Below are 12,612 nucleotides of genomic sequence, written 5' to 3' on the forward strand. Positions count from 1 at the left end.
CGGTGCACGGCACCTCTAGTCAAGAAACACCATTCCCCCACACTGTGTTGACACAGCAAATACTGAATTTCTCTCCAAGAGAATTCAGTCGACATAAAGTCATACTTCAACATAACTGTTTCACATGATTTCCTAGACTGATTATCTTTCCCCGTGTTACCCTGAAGCAGAACAAGCTTCCCAATATAATTTACTGGGAACTCAGACCATCTAGTCTAGTGCTAATCACAGTTCATATTTTCTTAGTATAACTCAATAATTGTGTCATAAAGGAATTCTCATCACATGACAATCATGTAACAAAATCCTTCTTTGAACCATTGGCCTGCGAAGTCATATGCATATACCGCAATGGAAATCATCGCATCTCTGATGATCTATATCATCTCGACCATAGGCTATTCTCCCATGAATTCCAATCAATGGACATCCTCTTGATAGTTATACATACTCGCAATCACTGTACACACATCAAGACTAAGGCAAGCTCCCACCAATATGCTCGACTGGGACATTCCACAGTGCACTGGCATATGGAAATGCTTCCTATTCCGTCTCAAAACTCGACAGTCATTGCACCTGGTATAAATTTCTACTGAGTCTATGATGATACCATCATCGCTCGTCCCAACCTCACAAAGTGTAACTTATTGATCCTGGAAACTAAATCCCAACGGATTCAAACAGTCAACTCGTGCCTTGGCTGTACGCATCAACCTTAGCATTGAAGATTCTTGGCAAGCATGTCATCCCCGGAAAATTGCAATCCACTTGCTACAAAGTTACTCTTAGGATTACTTTATACTTGTAGTAACTTGCTACACATCACTCATCCGACTATTGTCCATTGCTGAAACGCAATATCCTTGACAAACAGTCCGCAAGGATATGGCTTGCTGACTGGAAAGAACGAAGTTTCTTCATCGCAATCCTACGAAGCCTTCCAATCCAACAGTATACTAAGATGTCATCACAGGAACACTTCATCGAAATTTCCGGTTGACAACCTTCACTATTATTGTTCAATGGACAACTCCCACATGAAGCAACAACATGATCCTTTCCTGACCATTGCTATCACTAAGCAATTGATTGGATCAATCTCGGCTTCTTCTTGCATAAAAGCACTATATTGGAAACTACCAATTTCCTTGCTTGTTTCTACTGTCAAGTCATCGTCTAACTTGATCATACAAGGTAAATTGCAATCGTCCCCGATTAGCAGTAATCCTAAAAGAAACCCCATCTTTGGCAATCCTCGAGATTCTAAATTGCCCAAATAGTAGAATGCTCTGAGGTTGTACCAAGTACAAATTTCCTTAGCACTTCATGACAAAATACTATCTTAAGTATTTTACTACAAGAAAAACGGCTAAAGACAACGCTTTTTCTGCATTGTAAATGTCCCCGAAAAAGCGTTGTCGTAGCCAGTGTTGTAAAAGACCACGCTCAAAGACAACGCAGAAAAAGCGTTGTCGTTTCTGGAAAAGACAATGCTTAAAAAGCGTTGTCGAATCTAAAAAAGACAACACTTTTAAAACTTTGTCTTTTATAAAAAAACGTTGTCGTTTTTGGAAAAGACAACGCTTTTTAAGCGTCGCTGTATCTGAAAAATACAACGCTTAAAAAAAGACAACGCTTTTTTAAGCGTTTTCTTTGTTCAAATAAAAAACCAAAAAAAAATTAATTCCCAAATTTTCAATATTATAAATCACTCAAAATTCAAAAAATTTGTAAAATAAAATTTAATATAGAGTCTTCCAATATTATAAATCATTCAAATATAAAAATAATTGAATTCTAAATTAATGAACAATAAGAAAAAACTATGCATTAATCTCGAAAAACTTTGATTCCTTCCTTCAGCACATGTTAGTGTCTCAAGATTTCATAAAAGCCGCAACAATCTCTTTTACTTTAATTTGTATCTCCATACTGTAAATTATTAAAAATAAAAACAAACATAAAACAAATATGAATAGATTAAAATGAAAAGTAAAAGCAAACACATATTTATTAGTAAAAGAACATGAACTACGAATGACGAAACTATCGCTAAGCGATTGGAATTATCAAATGAACTACGAATTACGAAATTATCACTAAGCGATTGGAATTATCAAGTTATGATCCATTTAATTAAGAAATGCGGAATTATTTTCTTTTTAGATACTAGATTTAACAATCATGACTTTGTTACTCAATTATTTAATGAGTGATAAAGTTTGTATACCTCCAGTAATAGCCATCAAGGTTCCTCCAGTTAGTGCAGCAACACCGAGCTTTCTGGTGATCACGTTTATAATTTGGATTCCTCATCTTTTAGAGCGAACAAGAATTTTAATTTCTAAGCAAGAAGCACCAAATGCATATTTAAGACTGGAGGGAATAAAAAATTGCATGACAAAAAATGAAAGTGAGCTGACATAAGGCATAAATCACAAGAAAAGAGAAACTTCAACCTACCTTTAGATATAACCACCAGCGAACTTCCATTAGATGAACCAGCTATTGCACATGTAATAATTTCTCTCCTACTGCTCCATGATCCAATCCTAATAAGAACCAGGAAACATTATTGTTGGGATAGGAAACAAGGCCAAGCTAGGAAGTGACACAAGAAGTCATAACAAGAAACATTAGTTTAATAAACAAACTTGAGAAGAAAGACAACATAAAGCTCATACACTTGAAAACTGAAACCTATCCCAGCATCCATGATCAAGGACCATAGGTTTAGAGCTGACGCCACACAGCTAATATGTAAGCCATTTTCGTTCCCCTTTTATACATGTTTACAGAACCTTGAGTCTGCGACATTGTAGTGGTATCTACACAAATACAAAACCATTTCTTCACAAACATATAAATTGCAAATATGACAGCAATATCAGATATAGGAATGTTAGAGAGCAAATGTAGTATTTTGCAAAGCTGCTCCACATCAATAATAGTTCTTCCAGTAACTCAAGTTGCTATTAATTTGTAATTCAGAGTCTCCACCACAAAATATTTATAAAAAGGTTAAGAATAATTCTACACTACAAAATAATAAGAAATTCAAAAATTTCTAAAATAAAATTTAATATACAATCTTTCAATCATGTACAACAGATTATTGAAACATAGCTTCTACGCACAAATTCATTTCTGTCATTCAACTTAAATTAAAAATTACATGCAAATAGCTATTGACGCCCCTGTTTTAGAGACTCCTAGAAATATCATAAATAAAACAATTAGCAATATTCATGAGAATGAATCAACACAAGAAAAATGAATAAAATAAATTCCATCATGCAATCAAAATACAATATACAACTGAAAAACAAGAAAAGAAACACAAAATCGTCTTCAAAACTGTAAACCAATTGCATCAAAACATGCAGAAGATTACTGAATTATCAAAACCAAAGCTAAAGACGCATACAGAAGCATGCTGCCAAGAATGTATTCCATTTCCATATGCATAAAGAATAGACATAAACACTGAAAAATCAATCTCAAACAAAATATAAAAAACAAACATCTTCAGTTTATATGCACAGGATATTAGCTACTGCTTCCATTTCCATTTGCATAAAGAATAGACATAAACACTGAAAAATCAATGATTAACAAAATATCAAACACAAAACGCAGAGCCACATAATCTGTCCTTCTTCCTCTGTTACATTCAGCCTCACCCATTAATCAACAGTGTCCTTCCATTTTCTGGAAGAAAGAAGCAATTTCTTGAAATGATTTCAAGAATGTTGAATTTTTTGAGAAACTAAAGTTCTCACACAAACCTGACAAGGATTTTCACCAACCTATGAACTTCATCAGATGAATGTTTTCTCAGTCGAGTTACTTGTCTTCCAATGTCAGTTTCCTTAAAAATATTTACATATATAATGTTAATAATCCAACGACAAATACAAATGATTAAAAGGTAAAAATCATTAACATAGTAATTAATTCACCTTAAGTGCTTTGAATATGATATTCATTACCACTAGCCTCTGAAGCAGGGCTGCCAAACTTCCCTCGGACTAAATATTCAGTCACAAATAAATAACCAAAAAAAAATAAATAATGCCCAATAACTGATCAAGTTACATGTCAAACATTAAGTTTAAAGCACATTTGATTTATTTTTGACAAAAAAAAAAATAAATGAGAAGGTATCAGCTATGAAACGTGGGTGGAAGAATCTAACCCATTACCGTATTCATGAGACACTACATGGTGATGTAAGTCAAAGGATTCTTCCGACATCTTACCATAAAAAGATGTTGTAGATGGTGGGCAAAACAATCACTTATGCAAAATACTTGTGTAAAATTCGGCAAAACACATAATTAAGAATCCTATTTCGTTAAAAGACATGGTTTTTCATACCTGGTTTGCAATGAAATCCATGATTCGAGTGGCAGAGATAGTGCTGCCAGGTTTTCTTACAAGATATGCCATCAGACTCTGTCCTGCTTCTGCTATCTGGATAGCTGCGCGATCTCGAAAATATATGAAAGTGTAGAAACATAAATGGTAGCTCGTAATGGTAATCAATCAACAATTTTGTAACAAAGGGTACAGGAGTGGTATAATTCTGAAGTATATTCGATTTTTAGATACCTCGTCGCAAATTTGAGGCGGATTTTTAGAAAAGACTAAGACAAACTAAGGAATATAGACTCAAACTAGTAGAAAACTCATACGGAATCACTACTACATCAGCTACATCGGATATTGATTGAAGCAAATGTTCCAACTCAGCTAGAGGCACTTGTAATATCATGAACTGGTCCCATTAATACAGACAAATTCATGAATCATTCAAAGATTTCTTGGAAAAATTGGATTACAGACAAATTCATTAAAATATATATTAATCTCATTTTGTAAAACCAAATTTGATTAATTAAATTATTAAGCATGGGCGCTTTTTCTATATGAGAACCACAATATATTTCAATATATTAAATTCATTTTGTAAAACCATAATTGATTAATTATATTATTAAAAAAACTTAAAAAAAATGAATCTGCAGTATGTATACCTCCAGATATTGAGAGGGTCTTCTCCAGGAAATCCAAAGCCACCCTGAATGCAACTGGCAACGCATTTAGTGGTGCAAGTCTCTGCTTTACTGGACTTGGGTCGTTGGATATTGACCCTCGATGATAAAGTTTGCGGCACATTTGAATTTGATAGAGTAGTCTCTGCTTTACTGCCCTTGAATCAAATTCTCCATGAAAAACAACAACAAAATTTGTTAACATAAAATGCATAACCAAACACTGAGCATTTTCGCCGGGATAATGCTACTGTTTATGTAAATCTATATGTGTGAACAAGTGTATTACCTCTAAGTCAGTTGGATCTAAGTACACTCATTTTCCTAAAAGAAAATCTGCATGAAATATTAGCAGACACACTTATACATTAGCTCCAACTTATAATCTAAATCATGCTTTAACTTAACAGAGAACACTCGTGGAAAATTTACTTCAAGGCTTTAGACTAAATGGCAAATTTACTTCAAAGCAAATAACAAATTCTTGATGCCAAGTTCTCTTTCAAACATGAAATAAAAAATAGTATTTAATTTATTAAAATCTGTAACATCGAAATGAAAATGTTCCCTTCAAAATACCCAACAATATTAATATCCATACACAATAACAAAACACTAGCTAATGAAAACCCAGAGCTCAAAACACCGAAACCAACAACAGCCCAAGCTCTACGACTTCTTAAAGAATCAAGATTTATCTCTACACTTCTTATTGCATGAAAAACACAAATACAAGAACTGTATAATGTTAGAGTAGGTGCCCGTTGAGTCAATGTGTTGGCCGATGGTCCTTGAGAGAACTCTTGTATGACAATCTTTATTTTATTAATATTTGACATTATTTAATTTGGCAAATATTTATCTGTATACTCATGCAAGCTGCATAGATAAAGCCTTTGAATATACAAATAGTAGAAAGAATATGAGATGATCATGTGATGACTATCATGAAACTCATATTTGGAATACTGTATATTCTAAACTGTTCCTAGTCGATTCAGCCGCCATAAAGAAGGATAAAGGTCGCTCCAGCTTGAGACTAGTATTTGCGATGTAAGTACCATGTTTCATTGGTAGGGGACATGAAGATGTCCAAGCATGCAAATAGGTGCTCCTTGTAGAGTACACTGAACAACCCTCCCTAAAGGATTTTCCAAGTGGTTCTCACTTATCGAGTGGAGAAGTCCTAGTTTATGGTTGTACACCATTAGTCCTTATAACCCGGAATAACATGGAGACTCTATATGCTAGTGCTTCACTTTGAATTGTTTACCGACTCATCTGGGGTCATCAGGTGGCAATGTTGGGTGTTGTGACGAAACATATAGAAGTCGATGTATTGTAGTCGGGGATTCACCACTTACCTACGGGTATGGATATCCTATGTGATCTCATGCATACGTAGCTTGAAATCTCTGATCAGAGTATGTGATAATTAAGAAAGGGGTTTCTTGAATTACACATTCGATGCAACTACGGCATGACACATATTTATCGATTCAATGACAACTCTCGATAAACCAATGGTTGTCGAATCGGTCGGGATATATGAGTTGAAGGGACCGTACTGTACGCTAACCAGAATTGATTGGTCCTTGCAGGCACTATCATTTGATACCTAAGTAGTCATGCAAGCGATGCTGCTAGACGTTTCACATGACTGGTTGGGTACTATCAGACTTGAGTTTTCTAACGTTCTTATTATCAAGGAGTTGATCAATAAGAATAGAGCTATATGGGTGTGCTCACATAATGGACTTCTTGATCCCGAATCACATGGAGATGTGAACCCACTGCTAGTTGTATCAATGAACCATTGAGGGTCACACAAGTACTAGCTTTCTAGATCCCGTTGAGATTAAAATTAGTTCAATGTGCTGAACAACTTATAAAGGAGTTTATAAGTAAAATAAATTAGAAGTTTGACTTCTAACTTGGAGATTAAATGCAAAAGTAACTTTTAATTTGTGAATGCGTTTCAAGATTAAAAGTTGACTTAAAATAATTAGTTGGTGAAAATGTTGATTTTCTAAACTATTATTTTGAACTTAATTAATTAATTCAAGTGTTGAATTAATTTTACACTAGTAGATTTTGTTATGTTCAAATGATTAAATTAATTCAAGTGTTGAATTAATTAAACACTATTGAGTCTTGTAGAGCTCAAAATAAAATAGTGTTATATAATTATTTTTGCTAGTGGGCTTGAATGAGTTCAAGTTAAATTTAATTAATTGATTAAACTTAAATGGGTTTAGGTTTAATAATTAATTAAAATAAGTTCAAAAGCCATTTGAATATATATATTTATATATATATATATATATATATATATATATATATATATATTATATAAATGTGTGTGTGGGAATGTGAAGGGTTAAAGGCTTTGAGTGCAATTTTCAATGAGATGTATTCCTATTTGCCATGGATATTTTAATGTAAAATATTTGATAGTGGAAGTTCAAGATTAGAAGATGGTGGGCCATGATGAATTATGAAGATCCAAGACAAGTAAATATTGGAAGCTTATGTAATTGTTGCATTTGCATCCCATGCATTCCCTAGGATTGGACCTAGGCTCGTGTTTGGCTCACACGGGCCGAATAGTTTTGGGGCGATTGATTATCCTTGTTAATTTACTGTTTATAATATATGCATGATATATTATAAATAATGAGTATGTGCGTTATTATTTTATAATAACTAAGTTGCATGAATCCGGCAAACATACGATCAAACATGGCGAGTTTTTAAAATTAACGATGAGACCATTTCAAAATTAAAAACCCTCATTTTGAATTAGATTCAAAATTTATATCAAGCCCAAAAAGGGAAATTATAAATTTGTTTATAATTTCCATGTCTTCCATCGACAATGGATGCATGATGAACACTACCCGTATTCAATGCTCGGCTCATATTATTGGGGGGGCTTGGATGCCGGAAAGCTGTGACATCCATTGGCATGGTGATGTGAACTACGTGGAACTCCCATGACTTCGGCTCATATTATTGGGGGAACTCATGGCGACCGTCCATTAAGGTTCGATATCGATGGGTAAGGCTTGACACGTAAAGATGAACGATGTCATATTATTGGGTCCTAATCAAGCGTGAGACAAATTTTACGTAAGGGTTACATGGAGATGCAATTAGAAACTACCTTTTAGAAATTGTGATTGGCTGATATTATTCGGGATCATGATTGGCTAATTGGACCTTATGTACCTACTGAGAAAAGGAGTTTCCCGTTTTCACTAGAGGGTAGTGAAAATGTCAAAACAGTGGGATTAAAAATTTATAAAGTTAAAGTCCATACTTTATATCTTATTAAATATTTTAAAATAGTCATTGACATTAATCTGTTATTATTTTTCGTACAAAGTTTTTGACAATGTCATCAATTCGCAATCCGTTATCTACACTACTCGACAAACATTTACTGACCGGTCCAAATTACCTCGATTGGCTAAAAAATCTGAAAATAGTCTTGAACTCGGAGAGGATTGCATATAAACTTAATGAGTCGCCCCCTGATAAGGCACCGACTGATTGTAGTCCTGAGGAGCTTCAAACTTACAAGGATTGGTGTGACCATGACTTGAAAGCCAAGTGTTATATGCAGGCTTCTATGAATGATGAGCTACAAGAACGTTTTGAGAGTGCAAAGCATGCTGTTGACATTCATTTGCATCTCAAAGAACTCTTTGGTGAACAAACACGACCACTTCGACATGCGATTGTCAAGGAGCTAATTACTTTGCGCATGCAAGATGGGGCTTCGGTCCATGAGCATGGCCTAAAGTTGATTGGGCTCATGGAGAAACTCGTTAGCATGGATCTTATGCTACCAACTGAGTTGACCACAGACGTGTTGCTCTTGTCACTCACTGCCTAGCTCAGTTGACCCTGTTGTGGTGAATTTCAACATGAACAAGTTATATCCAACCCTTGAGGAGTTGGTTAACATGCTTGTTACGTTTGAATCCACAATCAAGAAAGAGAAGCCGGTTATTTATGTGGGATCTTCATCTGGTTCAAAGAATAGACCACATGGGAAGGAAAATAAGCGTTCTTTCCATGCTCCCAAAAAGAATGTGCCCTTAAAGAGGCAAGCTCCGAGTCCTGTTGTGGTAGCCACACCAGTTAAGGCTAACAGGACTAGTGACATTTGTCATCACTGCAAGAAACCTGGACATTGGAAGCGTAGTTGCAAGGAATATCTTGACCAGATTGGTTCTGGAAAGGGTATGTTCTACATTGAAGTTAACATTTCACTTAACTCTTCTTCTTGGGTATTGGATACTGGCTGTGGCTCACATCTCTGTAATGATTTGGAGGTGATGACAAGAAGTAGGAGACTCAGGGATGGTGAGACCTTCTTGAGGATGGGCAATGGGGCAAGAGTTGCTGTCAAAGCTATTGGAGATGTTTACTTATTGTTGGACAATGATTTTAAGTTAATTTTGAGAGATGTTTTGTTTGTACCAGATTTGGTGAAAAACATTGTTTCCATTTGTATGCTTGATAAAGATGGATATTCTTGTTTATTTGGCAAAGGTGTTTGCAATATTTATAAGAATGAATGTTTAATTGGTACAGGACAATTGGAAAACGATCTCTATAATTTAAAATTGAAAGATATTCCTATGTATAATGTCCAAGAAATATCAACAACATCCAAAAGAAAACAAGATACTCTAAATCCGGCACACTTTTGGCATGCTCGATTAAGTCATATATCTTTAAGAAGGATGAACAAGCTAGTGGGATAAGGCATGTTTGATATGTCTGATATTATTTCTCTTACTACTTGTGAACCCTGTCTAAAAGGAAAAATGACCAAAATTCCCTTTAAGGGCCATGTAGAGCGGGCCAAATGGCTGTTGAATTTGATCCATACAGATGTGTGTGGTCCACTTAGCATCACCACTAAGCATGGACATTCTTACTTCATCACCTTTACCGATGACTTCTCTAGGTATGGATATGTGTATTTGATGAAATACAAATCTGAAGCTTTTGAAAGGTTCAAAGAATTCAGAAATGAAGTAGAAAAATAGTTGGGACGAAACATCAAGGCACTTCGATCGGATCGAGGTGGTGAGTACTTGAGTGATGAATTCCAAGAGTATCTTAGGGAGAATGGGATTCTCTTGCAGTGGAATCCTCCTGGTACACCTCAGTTGAATGGTGTTTCAGAACGTCTTAACCAAACTTTGATGGACATGGTTTGATCTATGATGGGGTTCACAGAGTTGCCGCCATCCTTTTGGGGATATGCGCTTGAAACAGTGGCACTGTTGTTGAACAATGTCCATTCAAAGGCAGTTTATAAGACACCATATGAGATATGGATGGGAAAACCTCAAAAGTATTCTTATCTTAGAATATGGGGGTGCCCTGCTTATGTGAAGCAGAAAGTGGGAGATAAATTGGATGCTCGATCCATTTTATGCTACTTCGTGGGATATTCAAGGAATTCAGTTGGATATTATTTCTATCATCCAAAAGAAACAAAAGTGTTTGTTTCTAGGAATGCAACCTTCTTGGAGAAGGAATTTCTATTGGATAGAAAATGGGAGATGATAGAACTCGAAGAAGTTCGAGAAACACCCACGATTGTGGAACCCACACCCGAACAGCCAAGAGAGGAAATACAAGTTCCTAGGAGATCCGAGAGGGTCTCAAGACCACCTATATGGTATGGTCTACTTGTTGAAGAGGGACAAGATGAGCCTGACCATGGATGTGATCCAAGGACCTTCAAGGAAGCATTGTCTGATGCCGATTCATCCAAGTGGCTTGAAGCTATGGAATCTGAGATGAATTCCATGTATTCGAACCAAGTGTGGAATCTTGTAGATCCACCTAAAGAAATTGTTCCCATAGGGTGTAAATGGATTTACAAGAGGAAACTTGGGACGGATGGGAAGGTAGTGACCTTCAAAGCTCGATTGGTAGTAAAAGGTTATACTCAAAGTCAAGGATTTGACTTTGAAAAAAATTTTTCTCCAGTCACAATGTTCAAGTCTATTAGGATAATGCTAGCCATTGCCGCATGGTATGACTATGAAATATGGCAGATGGATGTGAAGACAGATTTTCTTAATGGGTATATTATGAAAGAAATTTACATGTCTCAACCTGAAGGATTCACATCTATTGGAAGTGAGCATAAAGTATGCAAACTTCAGAGATCTATTTATGGTATCAAACAGGCATCTAGGAGCTGGAACCTCAGATTTGATGGTACAATCAAAGAGTTTGGGCTTAATAAGAATCCTTAGGAACCCTGTGTGTATAAGAAGGTCAGTGGGAGTGCTGTGACATTCCTGGTACTTTATGTTGCTGATATTTTACTCATTGGGAATGATGTAGGAATGTTGCAATCAACTAAAGTATGATTATCGAGTAATTTCTTGATGAAGGACTTGGGTGAAGCATCTTTTGTATTGGGAATACAAATCTATCGGGATAGATAGAAAAGATTTCTTGGTCTCACCCAGTCCGCATACATTGATACCATCGTGAAGAGGTTCTCGATGGATAAGTCTAAGAGAGGACATCTACCAATGTGTCATGACATGTCTATATCCAAGTTCATGTCTCCCAAGAATGATGTAGAGATAGAGGCGATGACACGCATTCCATATGCATCTGCAATTGGTATTATCATGCATGCGATGATATCTACACGTCCTGACGTGGCCTTTGCACTTAGTGTTAAAAGTAGATATCAATCGAACCCTAGTCTTCCACACTGAAAAGTTGTGAAAGACATTCTCAAGTATTTGAGAAGGACTAAGAATATGTTCTTGGTTTATGGGGGTGGAGAACTAAAATTGGAAGGCTATACCGACTCTAGCTTCCAAAGCGATGTTGATGATTCGAAGTCAATTTCCGGTTTTGTATTCATGCTCAATGGTGCTGCTGTTTTTTGGAAGAGTTCCAAGCAAAACATCACTGCGGATTCAACCACTGAGACAGAATATATTGCTGCATCCGACGCTGCAAAGGAAGTTGTTTGGATTAGGAATTTCATCCAAGAGTTGGGAGTTATTCCTAATGGAGTTGATCCAGTCCCGGTGTACTGCGACAACACTAGTGTCGTTTCTCAGGAAAAAGAACCAAAGTCTCATCAGAAATCCAAACATGTACTGAGAAAATATCACATCATCCGGGAAATTGTGGAACGAGGAGATGTCTTGTTAGACAGAGTCGCCTCCGCAGATAATGTTGTTGATACACTAACTAAGCCTTTACCAGGATCATTGTTCGAAAAGCATCGCGAATCAATGGGTTTGAAGAATATGGGTAGTTGGCTCTAGTGCAAGTGGGAGATTGTTAGAGTAGGTGTCCGTCGAGCCAATGTGTTGGCCGATGGCCCTTAAGAGAACTCTTGTATGACAATATTTATTTTATTAATATTTGACATTATTTAATTTGGCAAATCTTTATTTGTATACCCATGCAAGCTGCATAGATAAAGCCCTTGTATATACAAATAGTAGAAAGAATATGAGATGGTCATGTGATGACTATCATG

The sequence above is a fragment of the Henckelia pumila genome, chromosome 4 (assembly GCF_033568475.1).
Source record: "Henckelia pumila isolate YLH828 chromosome 4, ASM3356847v2, whole genome shotgun sequence".
Classification (NCBI taxonomy): Eukaryota; Viridiplantae; Streptophyta; class Magnoliopsida; order Lamiales; family Gesneriaceae; genus Henckelia; species Henckelia pumila.